Genomic DNA, 6,026 nt, shown 5'->3' on the forward strand with positions numbered 1-6,026 from the left:
TACCTTTCTTCTCAGCAGTACATGGATCCTTCTCTAAAATAGACCATATACTATGCCACACTAACATAACTACCCTTAGTTAATACAAAAAATAGAGATACTCTCTTGCATTCCATCAGATCATAATAGAATGAAATTAGAAATCACTGATAAAATAAAAAACAGAAACTACTCCAACAGCTTGAGACTACATAATACACTATTGGATGATGCATGGGTCACAGAAGACTTCAGGAGGGAGATAAAAAATTCTTAGAGGTAAACAAGAAGAAAAATACAACATGTCAAAACTCTGGGATGCTATGACTGCAGTACCAAAAGGAAAATTCATTGCATGGAGTGCATCCAATAAAAGAAGAAAAAACAAAAAAACAAAACAAAACAAAACAAAAAGCAACACAAAAAGTAGTAGAAGACAGGAAATAATTAAAAACAGAGCTGAAATCAATGAAATTGAAACAAAACAAACAATTCAAAAAGTTGACAAAACAAAAACTTGGTTCTTTGAAAAATAAACAAAATTGATAAACCCTTAGCCACACTAATGAAGAAAAGGAGAAAGAAAATTCAAATTACTTAAAATTCATGATGAAAAAGGAAATATTGCAACAGATACTATTGAAATACAAAATATGGTTAGAAGCTATTTTGAAAATCTATACTCCAACAAAATAGAATATAGACATCAACAGGTTTCTAGTGACATATGATCCACACAAACTGAATCTGGAGGACATACACAATTTAAGTAGATCAATTTCAAGCAATGAAATAGAAGAAGTCATAAAAAGCCTACCAACCTAGAAAAGTCTTGGGCCAGATGGATTCTCAGCAAAGTTAAACAAGACCTTCAGAGAAGAACACTGCTCAAAGTATGACGTGAAATAGAAGACGAGGGAACCCTTCCAAACTCATTCTATGAAGTTAATATCACCCTGATACCAAAACCAGAGAAGGACACATTGAGGAAAGAAAACTTCAGCCCAATATCCCCCGTGAACATAGATGCAAAAATTCTTAACAAAAATTTAGCAAATCACATACAAAAACATATTTAAAAGAGTGTGCACAAAGATCAAGTGGGTTTCATCCCAAGGGTGCAAGGTTGGTTCAACATCTGGAAATCAATAAATGTAATTCACCACATCAACACACTTAAGAATCACATGAGTATTTTATTAGATGCAGAAAAAGCATTTGATAAAATACAGCACCATTTCATGCTCAAAACACTAGAAAAAATAGGGATAATAGGAACATACCTCAACATTGTAAGGCTATCTATGCTAAGCCCATGGCCAATATCATTCTAAATGGAGAAAACTGAAAATACTTCCCCTAAAAACTGGAACAAGGCAAGGATGCCCTCTTTCACCACTTCTATTCAACACTGTCCTGGAAACACTAGCCACAGCAATTAGACAGGCCAAAGAAATTAAAGGGATACAAATAGGAAAAGAAGAAGAACTCAAACTATCACTATTTGCCAATGACACAATTCTATATTTAGAAGAGCCAAAAAATATTCCACCAGAAAACTTATACAATTCATAAATTAATTCAGTTAAGTATCAGGATATAAAATCAACACTTATAAATCTAACTCATTTTTATTCATAAGTGATGAACCCTTTGAAAGAGAAATTAGAAAACTACCCCATTCACAATAGCCTCAAAAAGTAAAATAAAATAAAATAAAATAAAATAAACTACTTGGAAAACAATCTAACAAAAGAGGTAAAACACCTCTACAATGAGAACTATAGAACACTAAAGAAAGAAATTAAAGAAAATCTTGGAAGATGGAAACATCTTCCATGTTCTTGAATAGGCAGAATTAATATTGTCAAAATAGCCATACTACCAAAATTCAATGCAATTCCAATTAAAATCCCAATGATGTTCCTCATAAAAATAGAGCAAGCAATTCATTTGGCAGAATAAGAGACCCAGAATAGCTAAAGCAATCCTTACCAGGAAGAGTGAAGCAGATGGTATCACAATTCAAGATCTTCAACTATACTACAGAGCAACAGTAACAAAAATGGCATGGTATTACCACCAAAATAGACAGGTAGACCAATGGTACAGAATAGAGGACACAGACACAAACCCACATAAAGTCAGTTATCTCATGCTAGACAAAGGTGCCAAAAACATACAATGGAGAAAAGATAGCCTCTTCAACAAATGGTGCTGGGAAAACTGGAAACTCATATGCAGCAAAATGAAACTAAACCCCTGTCTCTCACATTTTACAAAACTCAACTCAAATGAATCAAGGACCTAGGAATCAGACCAGAGACCCTGCACCTAACAGAAGAAAAAATAGGTCCAAAGCTTCATCATGTCAGTTTAACACCAGACTTAACATGACTCCCAAAGCACAAGAAATAAAAGCAGAAGTCAACAATTGGAATAGATTTAAACTAGAAAGCTTCTTCTCAGCAAAGGAAATAATCAACAATGTGAAGAGAGAGCCTACAGAGTGGGAGAAAATCTTTTCTATACGCACTTCAGATAGAGCACTAATCTCCAGAATCCATAAAGAACTCAAAAACTTTACACCAAGAATACAAATAACCCAATCAATAAAGAGGCTAAGGAAATAAGCAGACACTTCACAGAAGAAGATACATAAGCAGTCAATAGATATATGAAAAAATGTTCAACATCTCTAGTAATAAGAGAATTGCAAATCAAAACTACCCTGATTTCATCTCACCCCAATTAGAATGTCTATTATCAAGAATACAAGCAACAATAGATGTTGGTGAGGATGTGGGGTAAAAGGCACACTCATACATTGCTGGTGGGGTTTCAAATTGGGGCAGTCACTCTGGAAAGTAGTATGGAGATTCCTTAGAAAATTTGGAATGAAACCACCATTTCACCCAGCTATCCCACTCCTTGGTTTATAACCAAAGGACTTAAAATCAGCATACTACAGTAACACCGCTACATCGATGTTTATAGCAACTTAATTCACAATAGCTAGATTGTGGAACCAACCTAGAATGGAAGAAGGATGGATTATTTAGAAGGAAATGAGTGATTGGGGGGGTGGGGGAAGGAAAGATAATAGAATGAGACAAATATCATTACCCTATGTGCATATATGATTATGCAAATGGTATGACTCTACATTGTGTACAGAGAAATCATAGTTGTACCCCATTTGCGTACAATGAATAAAAAAAATGTAACTGCTATCACAGTATATGGGGGCTGAAAGGATTAAGACAGAAAGATTGATCAAAAGAGAGAAAAAGAGAAAGGAAAGAAAAGATAGGAAATAATACAAACTAAGGTTAAGAGGAGAAAAAGATGGATGGGCGATTCGAGGCACTATCAGATAAGTGTGAGAGGGAGCATATTGAGTAAGAGGAGCAACTATAAACCAGAGCTAGCAAAACAGAGATGATTCCAATTAATGCTTTAAATAATTAGAAGAAATATATTCAAATGGGATGAAGGTACAATGTTGGCTATTAGAGTAACAATCAAGATTAAAACATGATATATATGATCAAACTTGATACTGTTATTTATTGCAAACCATGCCAAGGTGCCGAAGGTTCTTGTTGGCTCTTGGTTTGGATTTCACTAGGATTTGGGACATTTAGAAGATGTCCCTCATTCCCTCGCTGTGGATCCTCCAGAGGTGCTGGGGCACAGGAGCCACTCCCTAGTTGCTGTGGCCCTCCCACCAGCCAGCTTTGGTTTATCAGCTCAGCGGCCTGTCGTGGACAGCTTGGGGATGTGATGTGTCTGATGGTTGTTGCTATTGTGTGCAGGAGTTCAGAATACAGGGCTCTGGGCTGTCACCCTGATTGGCACAGATCACCATGTACCCATTCCCCTCGACAGGATCTTTTTCAAGGTGGCACAGAACCTGGTGGCTGTCCTAAGCACAGGTGCTGTGGTTGTGGATTCTTCATGGGTGATCCGCGGTGCAGAAGCATGCCCCCCGACAGTGCCGCTCACCGGGGGACTGTCCTTACTGCTGAGAACAGAGACTCAGCTGGTCTGCCTGGGTTCTAGCTTCCACTGCCCCACGTTGTGAATGATGGGCACTACTACCCTCTGCTAACTAGACTCAGGCAGCACCCACGGCCCCCATGACACCACCAGTTATCGGTGACAAGTTCTGCTTCTTCAAATGTTGAAATTTGAACATTAAAGAAGCACGCTGAGGCAAGAATATAGAGCAGGTTTTATCTAAAGGTACTAATACGAATTTCTCCCAGTAAGGAGAAGGGGGACATGACTCGTATTCTGATATCCCAAGAAGTGAGAGCGCTCTGCCCCTTTTATAGACTAAAGTTCCTTTGTTCTCCTGCTCTCTCCCCCCTGCTCTCTCTCCTTCCTGCCTACTAGACCCAGGAGATGCTGGTGGGATGGCCAAAAGGTGGGAAGAAGATGGGCAGGGGGAAGGGTCAAATGGAGTGATCCAGGCAGTCCAGGGGGCATTCATTAACAACTCCCTGTCAGAAACCTTTTGGGAGCGGTGGTATAGGCAGCAATCTTGGTAATCTAAGGGCTCTGGAGACATTGACATTCCAATCTCCCAGGGCTGGTCTCCAACTTCCCCCATCCAAGCTGGTCTCCACTTTCTTGATTTGACCCATCACCTATCTATCCTAACTGCCTGTCTTTAATTCTGGCTTCACAAACAGAGCCCAGACCAGCTGTGGGCACAGGCCAGGCTGGAGGCTATTGCTTTCTGCTGCCTTGGACCTAGGCGAATTTCCACCTTGACCAACTTCCCACTGGTTATGATCAAAGGGTCAAAACGGTAAATTTTATGTGATGTATAGTATTCCTCAATGAAAAAAATTCTAAACAGAAAGCAAGAAGCAATCTTTACAAAACCCCAGAATTAGTAAAATGAAAATCATATGTGATTAACAGTTAATAAGAGGGAAATGGGTTAATAAAAAGACCCCTTTGATTAATGGAAATGGAGAGAAAATATGAAGCAAACATCCCAAGTCAAACGCAGGACCACAGAAAAACAAATGCAGCTGTATTATGATTGCATTAAGTATAAATAGTATAGATCAAATTCCCCAAAAAGTAATTGTTGACGTACATAAAAAGAGCAAAGCTCAACTTCACACTGTTTACAATGGACACAACACAAATAAAAAGAAAAGTTTAAAGTAAAATGACGGAAAAGAAATACCATGTAATCGCTAACCCAAGAAGAGTAAAATGAGACGTGGAGAGAGGTTGAGGTAGGACCAGCTCCTCACTACAAGGACTGTGTGTGCCCCTGAACAGTGAATGGATCTTTACAGCGTTTGCCAGTTTCCTTGGGGCGATTATTCCCAGGATGGCTGATTTTAAGTTACCAACACAATGTCCTAACTTGGGTCTGGAAAGAAGCAGGCACAATCAGCTTAAGCAGCAAACCCACTTGAGCGCATGAAAGGATCAGTCGGCCAGGAGAAGATTGTGTGCTAATGCTACGTGTCCTCAGTAATGCGGCTTTAAATCCACAGAAGCAAAACCTGACAAATCCAAACGAAGAAAAGGACAAATTCACAATCAGAGGGTGCAAGATGTTCCGTGTAAGATTTTTCCCATACCTTATGAGATGAGGAACAAGCACGGAGTAATGAAGGATAGAGGACATGAAGCAACCCAAGTAGCAAACTTGATCTGGCCCATGTGTGGAGAACACTGGGGAGACCGGGGCTGGAGCTGCACGGTAGAGTGCTCTCCTAGCATCAGGAAAGCCCTAAGTTTGATCACCAGCACTGAAAAAAAAAAAAGCACTGTATATAACAACATCATATGTACTATTTTAAACCTACGTGGAACTGAAAGCTGGGCACTGTGGTTCATCCCTCTAATCCCTGCTACTCAGGAGACTGAGGCAGGAGGATCACAAGTGCAAGGTCTGTCTGAGTAACTCGGTGAGACCCTGTCTCAAAATTAAAAAAAAAAAAAAAGAACTGGGGATGTATCCCTGGTACCCCCCCCCAAAAAAAACTACATGGAATTGTCAATTATAGCAG

The sequence above is a fragment of the Sciurus carolinensis genome, chromosome 14, assembly GCF_902686445.1.
Source record: "Sciurus carolinensis chromosome 14, mSciCar1.2, whole genome shotgun sequence".
Lineage (NCBI taxonomy): Eukaryota > Metazoa > Chordata > Mammalia > Rodentia > Sciuridae > Sciurus > Sciurus carolinensis.